The sequence below is a fragment of the Talpa occidentalis genome, unplaced genomic scaffold (assembly GCF_014898055.3).
Source record: "Talpa occidentalis isolate TD23 unplaced genomic scaffold, MPIMG_talOcc4v2.1 talOcc4.3, whole genome shotgun sequence".
Lineage (NCBI taxonomy): Eukaryota > Metazoa > Chordata > Mammalia > Eulipotyphla > Talpidae > Talpa > Talpa occidentalis.
This window is the reverse complement of record NW_023603184.1, coordinates 114,693,803-114,707,776: the sequence shown is the minus strand read 5'-3', so window position 1 is coordinate 114,707,776 and position 13,974 is coordinate 114,693,803. Positions and strand designations below refer to the sequence as shown.

The window sequence follows — 13,974 nt, the reverse complement described above, 5'->3', positions numbered from 1 at the left end:
TGAGATGATGCCACAGCAGCACACACAACAGTTGTCTGAAGGTCGGGATAAATAGCATCTAATGCTGGGCCAAGCAACAACAGAAGCAGAAGCACCAAAGTGATGTTGGATGATCCAATAAACAGCTCTTGGTGAACCTTTGGCCACACCAACAACAAACAGCTCAGTGAGACACCAGTCATGGGGCCCTCAGTACTCTTCCTAGGCAGTGGCAGTGACAAGACTAGGTCACCTGGTAACCTTAAAATTTTTTCAGCTTCTCTCTTCAGAGGTCAACTACTAAGGTTTCTTTCTTTCTTTCTCAGGCCAGTTATAGAGTACTATGAGTCTAGGGACCCTCAAGAAACTCCTGTGCACCCTTAAATCCTCTTCTAGGGACCCCTGCCCTAGATGATACTTTCTGTCAGTCCATTTAACCTGGTCGGCACCCGAGGGAGGGGCTGCCCACACGTAGAAATATTTGGCGTGGACAGGTAAACCCACCATGTTTTTCAATGGCTCCTTAAGCAACTATGGGAGAAACACCACCCTTGCCCTGTAGTCGGTACTGCAGGGCCTGGGTTACACTCTGACATGTTCTTCAATATTCTTTCAATCTCATTAAGGTCAAAAAACCAGATTAGGTATTTATATATGCTCACATATTAGCACATATTTAGGTTCAAAATTGAGAACAAATAAATACCACTTAAACCCAATGAATTGAACTTTCTATTCAACTTAAAACCCACCACTTTTGTGCAAGTAGATCTAATTTAGATAATTTTTTAAAATTGAGTAAAAAATGCATCCAACCTAGTATTGTAAAATCCATCCTTCTAAAAAGATCACTGTTCTTCTCTCTAGCTTTTAGTATTAATTGTCTAGTGAAATTGATCCACAGAGAGAATTTATCTAAATGAAAACCAGCATTTTCAGTGTAGTCATTTTTAAAATGTTATCTGAATAAGTAAAAATGGCTAGAACGTATATTTTCAACTAATCTGCATTTTGCCAAACTCAACATGCCAATCATATTACTAGCTTATGCTCCTGGAAGTACTGGCCAGTGAATGCAACTTAAGTCCTATTATCTTTTTTAGATAACATTCTGTGTTGAGCAATAAGAATGCTTTCACTGTCTTTTTCCGGGAAATCTTTTCTCACTGAATTTAAGACTAGCGATTTGTTTTAATATTTTTAAAGTTTATAGCTTTATTTTCTAAACAAAGTAGAGCAAATGAGAGTTCTCGTAATAAAATAGAGTGTTCTGGATTCTACGACTTGGTTTTAAAAGTTGCATTTGCTTTTCTAGCCAAGTTAGCAATTTTCTCTCATTCCCATGTTTCCCTATCTACAAGGGAGGCTGCATATGCTAGGCTGTCAGCTTTTCCAACACACTCACAAATATTTTCCTTATGCTGCAAACTAACCCTTTGACTCAGTGTCTCACCCAGTAGACATTATTCATTTCGAAACAACACAGCTGTAATTCAGATTTTATGTCTGATACCTTTTCTCCATGAGTTAGGTTGCAAAAGTAGCCAACATGCTGAGAGAAGTACATTTAATAAACTTCATTGAGTGAGAATCTGTCTATGCAATCAGCTTGAAAGTAGGAGTGTTCCTACTGCTACTAGAGTAAAGAGAGTTATTGTAATTGATAGGAAATGTGGAGTGGAGAGTGAACCTTTTTATTTTTAATAAACTCAATTGTTTATTTATCCTTAACTATAACATCTTTGATAAAATGGGTAAACAAATAACTAAATCAACTAATTTTATTACTCCTCAATGGCAGTGCTAAAGGGTCTTATGTCATGAAAGTTTATGAAACAGTTCATGAAAATGATAGCAGCAAAGTGGGGCCAGAATGTGGAATTACATTTAGTCCATGAGAAGCGTGAAGACTGTGGTTATATCAGATATCCAGCTATAAGAAATGGGGTATAGTGAATCAAGGAGGAGAACTTGGCATCCAGTGTGGATGGAGATGAAATAATTGCATTATCAGTCAGTAGCAAAAAGATTCAGAAAAGGCACTGAGGTCTCCATGAGGTCAATGAAACACTGCAATAATAAAAAAGCCTGCAAAAAGCATTTTTGTAGAAAATAACATAAAAATAAAGGTCAGACATCTCCAGTAAGATGGTCTTTCCCAAACAAATATGACATTAACTATAAGGCTTGAAAAATAGAGACAGAAACTTAGCAATAAAAAAAGAAAGCTGGAAAATAAGACAATGATACCTTGCTAGAAAATTTTCCAGACTTTCTAGACGTGATGTCTTACACAGAAGGGGGAAAAAATGAGTGTAACTAAATTGGGGTCCAAGGTGAAAGTTGGTTTGTTCCAGTTTCATAAAAGCAAAAGATGAAAGTCATGCTAACAACAACACTGACTTTATGCTGTTCTAGATTTTGTGAATGTACTTTATTTGGGTCAGGATTGATTCCAGCACAAACATCTAAGATAGTGGAAAGAACAAATGGAAGAAAAGGAAATTTAAAAGGAAAACATAGCAGTATAATGAAAAGACCTAGAAAAATCGACACTAGACACTTTCTCTTTCTGATAAGGGTAGAATAGGTTATTCACAGTTCTCATCTTGTTGCAAGCAATTCAAAACTTAAGTAAAGTATTTTAAAAAATAAAATCTCTTTAAAACAATGAGACAGTGACTAAATTGCAAGCAAGTACCAGAAAAAATAAAGGGAATACTAGAAATCAAAGATGGAAGCTAGCATAAGCTACTTTTGCCCTACAGGAATTTTTCCCTTAAACTTCCTCATGATAAAAGGGAGGGAATTCAATGCTGAAGCCACAGATAAAGTGGCAAGTCTAATAGAAGACACTTTGGTTATCTTGAACTCCACTCTTTGATGTATGTAAACCAGAAGAGAACTAATTCCTTGCATGGAATTACAATACAGATTTCTGCCCTTTGAGTGATCCAAAGAATTTGAAACTGGTGTGCTTTCTGGTGGGTACAGAGAGAGGTAAAATGCCTTATTATCTGTGAGAAGGATGATAAATCTTGTCTGAAAAAAAACCCCTTTCCATACCCTTATTTTTAAAAAATATAACCAGTAATAAAAGGTCAGTCACATACACAAGTAAAAACAACAAACCTGTAAACAGAATGATTGGTGAACCAGAACAAACAATAGAGAAGGAAAATTGATTGTAAAGATTTCAGCTCATAAATTTTTTAGATGCAGACTAAGAAACTATTATGATAACTATAATTAAATAAAAACTGAAAGACATGATTGAAGATATCTACAGGGAGAAGGACTAATGAAATGACATACCATCTTTGAAAAACAATAATATTGAAATCATGGAAAAATTTTCCATAATATTTAAATAGATTATACAAAGTTTAAGAGAGAAGTTATGACATGGAATACAGTTTCGAACTTTCTAAGGTACCATGGGAGGATAAAAAGATGGAAATTTTCAGTTCTGACTTGAAGACAGAAAAACCAAAAAGATTTAATGTATGTAACCTCAACATAATAAAGGCCATATATGACAAGCCCATAACCAATATTATTCTCAATGATGAAAAGCTGAAATCATTTCCATTAAGATCTGCAACAAGACAAGGATGTCCACTCTCACCACTGGTTTTTAATATAGTACTGGAAATCCTAGCCAGAGCCATAAGACAAGAGAAAGACATACAAGGAATCCAAATAGGGAAGAAAGAAGTCACATTATCACTATTTGCAGATGATATGATAATATACATAGAGAACCCCAAAAACTCCACAGAAAAACTAATCAATCAGTTTAGTAAAGTAGCAGGATACAAAATCAACACACAAAAATCAGTAGCCTTTCTATACACAAACAATAAATCTGAAGAAGAAGAAATCAAGAAAACTATCCCTTTTTTATTGAAACAAAAAAATCAAATACTTGGGAATAAACCTAACAAAAGAGGTGAAGGACCTATACAAAGAAAACTATAAAACACTGTTAAAAGAAATAGAAGAAGACACAAAGAAAAGGAAAGACATCTCCTGCTCATGAATTGGAAGAATTAACATTATCAAAATGGCCATCCTACCAAAAGCAATTTACAGATTCATGGCTATTCCAATAAAATTTCAATGACAGTCTTCAAAGAAATAGAGCAAATATTGATGAAATTCATATGGAGGCACCAAAAACCCCAAATAGCCAAAGCTCTCATGAAAAAAAAAGAAGGGAATGGATGCATCACACTCCCAGATTTCAAGCTATGCTACAAAGCCATAATAACAAGAACAGACACACGGACCAATGGAACCAAATAGAAAATCCAGAAACAAACCAACAGATTTATGGTCAACTAATCTTTGACAAAGGAGCAAAGACTATGCAATGGAGCAAAGAAAGTTTGTTCATAAATGGTGCTGGGAAAACTGGGTTGCTACATGCAAAAGAAAGAAGCTTGACTACTACCTCACATCATGCATAAAAACCAACTCAAAATGGATTAAAGAACTAGACATAAGACCTGAAACCATAAAATATATAGAAGGAAATATAGGCAAACACTACATGACATACACCTCAGCAACATCTTTAAAGACTCATCACCCAAAGCAGTGATAGTGAAGGCAAAGATAAACAGCTAGGACTACATCAAATTAAAAAGCTTCTGTACAGCAAAACAGACAGTAACCAAAAGAAAGAGAAACCCCACCGACTGGAAGAAAATTTTTGCACACAACACTGATGATAAAGGACTGATCACAAAAATCTACAAAGAGGGCCTCCCTGGTGGTGCAGCGGTTGAGTGGTGGGTTGCAAAGCTGCCTGCAGCCTCTGCAGTGTTGGTTTGATCCCCGGCCACCAGGCGAGGGCCCCACATGGCACGCAGACCTCTCCTGCTGCACCCGCTGCTCCCCTCAGCAGTGTATCGTCAGTCTGCCTGTTCTGTTTCCTGCTCTGGCTCTGGTGAATTCTCTCACCCTCCCATGCTTCTGACTGTACCCAGTGCTTGTATAAATAAATAAATCTTAAAAAGAAAAGGATGTTTAAAAAAAAATCTACAAAGCTGAAGAGACTCAACAAAAACAAAGACTCAACATTGTGCAAAAATGAAAAATGATGTAAAAATATATAAAATAAAAAAATAAGACTCAAAAACAAAGAGTCTCAACAGTCAAAAAATGGGCAGAAGAGCTAAAAAGGAAATGCAAATGGCCAACAGGCATATGAAAAAATGTTCAGCATCTCTTGTCATCAGGGAAATGCAAATCAAAAGTACAATGAGATACCATGTTACACCAGTGAGAATGGCACATATTTAAAAAACTAGCAACAACAAATGTTGGCTAGGATGTGGAGAAAAAGGAACTCTCCTGCACTGCTGGTGGGAGTGCAAACTGATCCAGTCACTATGGAGAGCTGTGTGGAGATTCCTCAACCTGCTAAAAATGGAGCTTCCATATGATCCAGCAATTCCACTCCTAGGTATTTACCCATAGGACACAGAATCATTGATTCAAAAGTTCACCTGCACCCCTATATTCATAGCAGCACTATTTACAATAGCTAAGCTATGGAAACAACCCAAATGCCCCAAAATCGATGACTGGATGAAGAAGATGTGGTACATATATACCATGGAATATTACTCAGCAATCAAAAAAGATAAACAATTTGCATGCAATTTGCATGCAACATGGATGGAACTGGATGAGATCATACTCAGCAAAATAAGCCAGAAAGAAAAAGAAAAATACTGGATGGTCTCACTCATAGCAGGAATTTAGAAAACCTAAATAAGGGACCAGGAAAAAACCTAATTATAATAAAGTAAAAATCAAAATCAAGAAGCAACTATAAACCAGCGATCACTATTGGATGGAAGAGAGGAGGAGAGATTAGGGTCAAAATAAGGGGGGGTGGGAATTATATGGGGAATATAACCAAGATGAAAATGCATACATTATGCAAAAATTAAAAATGATATAAAAATATATAAAATAAAAATATATAAAATGATTTAATGTATGTAGATTTAATGTATGTATAATGGGAAGAATGAGAAAATGGAGAGAATGGGGAGGGGTTTAGGGAGAAGGGAGAAAGGAAAGAGAGAGAGAGAAAGAGAGAGAATGGATTACAGAAGTTGCTAGAACTGATGAAAGAAATTGCATTACTCAGGAACTTGCATTGAAAGTACTATATAAGGGGGTTGCAATTGTATGGGGAATATAAAAAAAATTATTTAAAAAAAAAGAATGCCTAAAATAAAAAAGACTAATCATACCAAGAAAAAAAAAATTTAAATATTAAATAAAAGTAAATAACATTTAAATACTAAAAAAAAAAGAAAGTATTATATAGCAAATGACCCCCTATATCAGTAACATATAGTAAGACAAATTTATTTTTATTGTGTGCACCATTTTTCAAGATGATTGACAATCAAGATCATTACTGCTCCGTATGACTCTTATTTGGGGACTAGCAACTAATTTTAACATGTGCTTCTCATAGTATTGGCAATAGTCCAAGAAGAAAATAAGAAATTATTATCCCATATTCTAGCCTTGGTTGATACCAAAACACTCTCACTTCCTCCTCCTAAATTTACTGGCCAATGCACATTGTATGAACAAAACTCATTATCAATGAGATTTGGACATATATTCTGTCCACTGGAACCAGTAGTTTTTATTGAACTCAATAGCATGAGTTCAACAAGGAAGAAGAATTGTGGGACTATAATAAACATATCACAGACAACCATTCACAATTTCAAGAAGCTTAATTAATCCCAGTAAAATGAATGAATATATAAAGCATTCTTTTACCTAGTGTTTTTATAGCATACATTTTTTCATCTTCCAAATTTTAGTTCTTCTGTATATTATTACAGAGATAACGCTCCTAAATAGTTCACAATTTTGTCTTTTATCTAGTCTGATTTTTTTCTTTTAACTTAAACACTTTTAGTACACTTATATTAAAACTAATTACTTTTCTGTATAGGTATCTTCTAAGAACTAATCTAAGTATCTAGAACTAATGGTTATCTAGAACTAATTACTATATACTCAATAATGAATATATACTAAGCAACTATTAGCAACCAATTGCATGTACCTCGTTAAAGTTTTTTAAAGAAGTCATCAGTCATTAATAGAAGATTTTTAGATGCTTAATAATCTTCCCTCTCCCCTCACCCCAAATATGTGTAGAACAGGAAATTTCTAGGTCAATAGAGAGATCTGACTTCCTTTACTGACCCAACTGTGGGTCAACTTTGCAAAAGGATTCTATCAAGGAATGAAAAATAAAACATGTACCTCTTTGATTGAAAAATCATTCACTTTACACTCTTTGTGCAGAAAAAAATATATAATGATCTTACTTTGTAGAAGTGATTTTATCTCCTTATCACCTTCATCTAGTGATTACTTGCGATGTAAGGTTGGGAGAATTAAATACAAGTAAATTTAGCTAACAGAATATTTAATAATTTGAAGATTTTCTTTAGATTTAGCTCAATCATTTTGGACTAACAGCTTAGAACTCTCAGATTCCTTCTCTGAGGTATAAAGAAGAGATACTTATTTGCTTGTCACAAGAATAGTAAAAGCCCCTAGTTGTATACTGATGATTAGGTATAACCTGCCTTTCTTGGTTTTCTCAGACCTGGGGTTTCCATTTGCCCTGACTTGTGCAGCTTGGACATTTGTTAGTTTTTTACACCTCTCTGAATCTTTGCCCCATCCTTCAGTGTCCTCTCACTGTCTAATTTCTTGCTTTGGCCAAAAATTTCCAGACTCCATGACACATCTGCTGACTCTCATTTGGCATAAGTGAGCCTTATAAGATGAATAGACTTTTTCCTTACTTGACTACACCGTTCCTCCCTTTTAGATATACTGGCAAGGACTCTGTTAACATGAAATCATCGCATAGATAAGTTACTTCTCCAGAAACCTCATTCCTTTTCCTTTGATATTCTCCTCAGCTTATCTAACACATTTTTTAGATTCCAGGCCAATGTCCAGAGAAGGGAGTTTTGGATCCATCCAAAACTCACCCACCAGTTATCCCTCATTGTTTTATCTTAATTCCTCAGGTGGGAATTTGCTGGCTACCTTCCACGATTCTCTCTGATTTCCAAAATTCACCTCTTCTCTCTAATTCCCTGAAAGTGAAACAACAGTTGAGGTAAAGGAAGAGAAAAACTTGCTTCCAGTAAAGTAGTGTAAATTGGGATTGTTTAAAAATATAATTCTTGTTACTTCTTGTTCACAAGAAGTAAAGTAAATGACATCTTGGTGAAATTCAGCCAATATCCTTCATGAAGGTCTCTTGTTCTATTCTTTCTTATTTGTCTCCTGTGTTCACTGCCTTTTCATTTAGAGGAATAGTCTTCTACCAATCCAATGAATGCCACTGTCCCTGTTTTTGTCCTTAGGCCCCTTCTTTCTATTCTCATTCCTTAATCTCTCTCTAGATAATCTCCATCACTTAGGTGACTTCAATAGAACATTTTACCTTACAGTAAAAGTGGGAAGAGATATTTGTGTTATTTTCCTATCTCTACTTTTCCAATTAGATACCAGCATGTGACTGAAGTAAGTGCATATTCTGACATAACTGAGAAATCCTTGAGATGGTTCCGTTTGCTTCAAATGTAAGTGGGAATTCAATGCAAACACAATGCAACCTACTCATATATTCAGTGTTATGAGGAAATTTTCTTTTTGGCTAATGTAGGAAATTTCCATATAATAGCAGGGCTTTTAGATTTAAAAAATAACTTCTTATTCTAGAACTTTGAGCTTGACATTCCTTCAATATGTAAAACTGCATGATTTATAGCTACACATGGATGAACCACCCATGATTTCAAATGACATAGAAAAATTGAATCCATCATTCCACATTTTATCATCTTATCTGAAAGAGAAAGAATGGCAAGTAAACAATTGTTAAAAATACATTTTTTTTTTCATTTTCACAACTATTGAAAGCTCAGAACTACTTATAGGTACAATTTAAGAATAAAACAAAACAGCCAGTTTTGACATAACAAAACCCAGTACTGATATAGCACTTTAAAAAGTGGATGTGAAAAAAAAAAAGATGTTTTAAAAATGAAAAAATAAAAAAAATGAATGTTTTCAAAGTAATTGTTAACTAGATCAGAGATTCTTTAACAATGAAGTGTGTATGTTGTGAATCTACTCCTTTGACCTTTAGCCCCTTGCTTTTCAAAGGAAATGAACTAACTAATAATTTTAAAAAATCAAAGTCATTCATTAATTACAAAGAAATGGCATTTTTGTTTTGCATGATAACTAAATTAAAAATTAATTAAAAGACTGAAAATGATGGAACCTTCCCCCTACTCATAAATATTTATGTTTTTAAATAATTGATGTTGTTAATTTTCTCAAGTGTGACAGAAATTTCAATATTTTCAATAACATAGTCTCAGCACAGAAAAGAGGTACATATGGGCTAATGGTCATGGTTCCTGTTTTATCATTAGTGCGTATCAATGCACACATAGGAATATGGCTATACTACATATATATAAAGCCAATAACCAAGAAAATAACTCAAAGAAAATATTTAAAATTTTAGAACATCTTTCTCTCTTAAGATCTCAACATTCAATATTTTTTCAGAAACAATCTGATAATGAAGGAGATACTTTATTAAAGATATGGAAAGTGTTCATATAATAAAAAGGATACTTTCAGCACTTCCAAGTGTGAAATTTGATGCATGATCACAAAATAATTTCATTCTAAAGTTCTAAGAATTAATTGAAATAATCATAAATGAGAAATACCACATGTCTACTCATGAGAAATACATGATATATATTAGGTCAATTTCTTGGCTATTTACTCTTATGTATTGATTTTTCTATATTTGTTGGCAAAATAACATTGGAGTGATATTAAAAATAAATTTTGTACACTTTATTTGTACAAAACATAGTCGAGTTTATGTGCTTTAAGCCGAATACAACAAAAAATTCTTTTTTTCACTTGATTTAAGCATTTGTTTGTTTATCTTTTCTCAGGCAGCTTCTACAAACACAAAACTGCAGTGACCTAACATACTGCAGAACCAGCCTTTGTTTACTTTCCCTCCATTTGACCACCCGCAAGTTGAGTCAGAGATGTACTTTACATTTTCCTATAACCAAAACCACATGGAGGAAATACACTTCGTTGGGCCTCTTTAAAATCATGAAATTAAGCCCTTCTTGGATTCTCTCTCCAGCAAGCAACAGATGATCCTCTGCTTGTGAATACATCTAAATTATTAAGCACACTCCAGGGAATGTTGTAGCTGACCTAGAAAACTGCAGTCTCAAGTGATGCAATCACAGATCTCAGAGCTGAGAGGAGTGAGAGATCAATTAAAATCGAGCACTTCTTGTGGGTGAGAAAACTGATGTGTAGAGAGAGTTTTTCCATGGTTAGCATAAGTAACAAAATGAGAATGCGTGACTTGTTTTTCAGCCAGGTCCTTGCCAGCTAACCACTGCACTCCTACTGAACATACCACTAAAATCTTAAGCTAGGAAGGGAAGTGGGCATTGACACCTGTTGCCATTCCATATCATCAGTTGAAATTGTCAAGTAATGTTAGAATTCAATTTAAATACTTAATATTAGGAAGCCATTTCTGCCTTGAGCCCAGTTCCTCATTCTCTAATTCAAAAGAGATGCTGGGTTGTTGCTTTGTCTTGGCTTCAGAGCAACTTCACCCTAATCTGTTTTGTTAGGTGTTAGAGTGTTCTCCTGGGTTTCAAGAAAATATTGGTCATTAATAAAATATAGATTTTTAGAAACACATGTACATTTCAGTAATTTCTACAGTTTGTCTCTGATTAATAATACTGTTTTTATAATTAATAAAAGAAATTATCAACAAGTAACGGTGCTATAAGATTTCTTCCTGTGCTTCTGAAACTTACAATCGCAACATGCTCAAGTTTGGTTTTCCAAGTCTGTTTCCGATTTTAACCCCCATGTAAAGAGTGACTCACAGGCACATTTTTTTTTCTTCCAAAAGCAAAACAAACAAACAAAAAAACTATTATCATTTTTTTTTATTAGAGCCTTAGGATGCAATGGATGAGCTGATTTTAGATCACACAAAGATTAAAGTCACATTAAAATCACACTAGCTTGAAAATCTAACTCACCAGAAGGTTGTCAGCGTTTCAAGACGATGCTTTTTCCTTTGAGTAGTAATAGTGAGTGCCATTTAAACCTAAACTTTCACTAAGCGATTCTGCAGATTGAGTCAATGTTCTTCAACTCCTCCCCTTTCTAAAATTCTTCCTTTTATGTCTAGTAAGTTATACTTCCTGGGGAGGCAGTAATGCCAAATCAGTGTTTCCCTTCTTTCCTTTTTTGTAATAGTCTGAGAAAAGGATTCTATCTGAAGGATACCACCTGATGGGTTTTCATGTATTCATCAATGCACTTGTCACTCTCAATACGTTGTCACTTGAATAATTTTTCCATCCAGCACCATTATTTTTATTGATATGATCGATATATAACATTGCATAAGAGGTACTACATGTTGATTCAATTTACTTATTTCTATATCACAAAATAATTTCCACCATAGTGTTAGCTAACTCCCCCATCACATCAGATAATTATTTCTGCTATGATAAAAATAACAATATAACCCCTATAAGGTATTTTGTTGTTTTTGATGCTTTTGTGAATGCTATAGTTTTTTCCCTCAGATATTTTGTTGCTACAGTATAACAGCAACATACAGTATGCAAAAGATTTTTGTATATTGATTTGTATCCTGCAACTTTGCTGAATTCATGTTTTAGTTTTAATTATCTTTTTGGTAGAATCTTTAGGATTTTCTATACATAATAGCATGGCATTGACAAATAAGACAATTTTGCTTGTTCCTTTCTAATTTGGATGTCTTTTATTTCCTCTTTGAGTTGTACCCATACAGGCTGAGGAATCTGGCTGCTGGCCTTACTCTACTTTTCCTGGTGAGGGGAACTTTTAGCTGTGAAGTTCCTCTTGGTTATAAGTGATGCCAGTGTGTTGAATGAAATGATGCAGGCAAAATGAATCTTCCTTCTCTTTGGTATAATAATTCGCAGGTTTTCCCTAGTGTGCAATCAAAGTTTCTTAAGTGAACTCCAGAGCTTTCCTGGAGCTGCTTTTGTTCATGGACAATGCCTTATTGTGGGGATATGGAATTTGGGTTCTCCTACTCCACCATTATGGTGATATCACCTTATACTATTACTGTCTGTTTGGATAACATTAACTTCTATTTTAATTGATTAAAATGAGTTTAAATAAGATCCAAAAAATATCTTGACAAAAATGTTGTTCCCTTGCTAGTATTATCTGTGATCATTGTAAAAGACACCGCTCTGTCTTTTCTAAATCCAACTCTTAACTCATTCTATTACATCCCATTTTGTCCAGTTTAACTTATATGACACATAGTTTTTGTGCCAATAAGCCAAGACTCTTTTGCCCTGTGTTCTCTTTTCTTACCAATTGTCAGGCAAAACACACTATGATTGCAGTCAAATATCTACTTTCTGCTCCTAAGGGGTTAAGAACTGCTGGAAAGATTCCATAATAGGACAACCTAGCTCTACCACAAATTTACAATCCCAACATTAAGTGAGTTCTCAACGTTACCAGACAATCCTCTATCACTACACCACATTCTCACTCTTAGCAGTGTCTATCACTAACCCTTTCCACTGTTCCAAATTTCCAGCTCTCAGCAGTGATAGTACTTTATTGTTTTGCTATTTAGAGAGATAGTAATGGCTTTGAGAGAATAGTGTAGTAATAGTACAATAGTATAATAAACACATGCATAATTTTTACTACATGCCAGGTACTTGTCTTTAAGTGTGCATATATTAACTAGTTCAATCATTTTAACCCCTATAAAGTATTTTGTTGTTTTTGATGCTTTTGCAAAAGATATAGTTTTTCCCCCCAGATATTTTTATCACCATTTCATAGAGGAGAAAACTGATACATAGAAGGTTTAAATAACTTGCCTATATTCACACCACTAGCAGTGGCAGATTTGGGTCCTTAATCAGGTACCTGGGATTCTAATTTGGGTCTCCATCTTTGACCACTTTTCATACTACCTCCTCCTCAATTGCCTTTATCTCATAATGAAGACAATCGCCCTCTTCATATCCTGGGCTTTTCCTTTCTATTTCCTGTGCTCAGGGAATTCTTCTCAACTACATTGCATTATTTGTTAACTCTCCCTATTTTGTATAAATTTACCCTCTTCTCATTCCATTAGTTCTTTTTTTCTAGCTGTCCAGCCACACACATTCTTTGGAAGGATTTTCTCTACCATTGTCTCTTACCCACTGCAATAGGCAACATCTACGATAACTGTCAAGATAACTGCCTCCAGGTAATCTGTGCTTTTGTTATCTCCCACTTTTTGTGTAGCCTGGATTTAGTGCCTAATCCAGGCACTAAATGATGATAGATGATGATGATGGCAAAAATGATGGGTATACTTCTGATGTTAGGTTCCAAAAACAATGTGGGATTCCGTTTTGCTTTCACTCTCTTGTTCTATTTTCCCACTGATGAACGTCAGTTGCCATATTGTGAGTTGCCCTACAGAGAGAACCAAGTGCTAAAGGAGCAGAGGAAGACTTTTGACCGCAAGCCAGTTAAGATTCCCATTAAAGAGCCCTGGAGGATCTGAAGCCTGCTAATGACTATGTGAGCCTGGAAGCAGGTCTTCCTCTAGTCAGACCTTTAGATGGCCTGCAACTATGCGTAACACCTAGATGACAGCCTTATGAGAGAGCTAGAGCCACACAACCCAAATAAGCTATACCCAAGTTTCTGAATCAAGGATCAGTGCAATTAATAGGTGTTTGTTATTTGAAGTCATGATATTTTGGGATCATTACATGTGCAATTATAAATAACTAATACGTCTACTAA

The 13,974-nt window shown here is 34.8% G+C and overlaps 1 long non-coding RNA gene across 1 annotated transcript in view; it reads right to left on the bottom strand.

Annotated features, from left to right (window-relative positions):
* The window catches only part of LOC119256019 (uncharacterized), a 30,886-nt gene extending 19,602 nt beyond the window's left edge, over positions 1 to 11,284 (bottom strand). The window contains exon 1 of the long non-coding RNA XR_005127608.2: positions 11,178 to 11,284. This is a non-coding gene — a long non-coding RNA (uncharacterized LOC119256019). The remainder of the gene's footprint in view (positions 1 to 11,177) is intronic.
* Between the last annotated feature and the right edge of the window lie 2,690 nt (positions 11,285 to 13,974).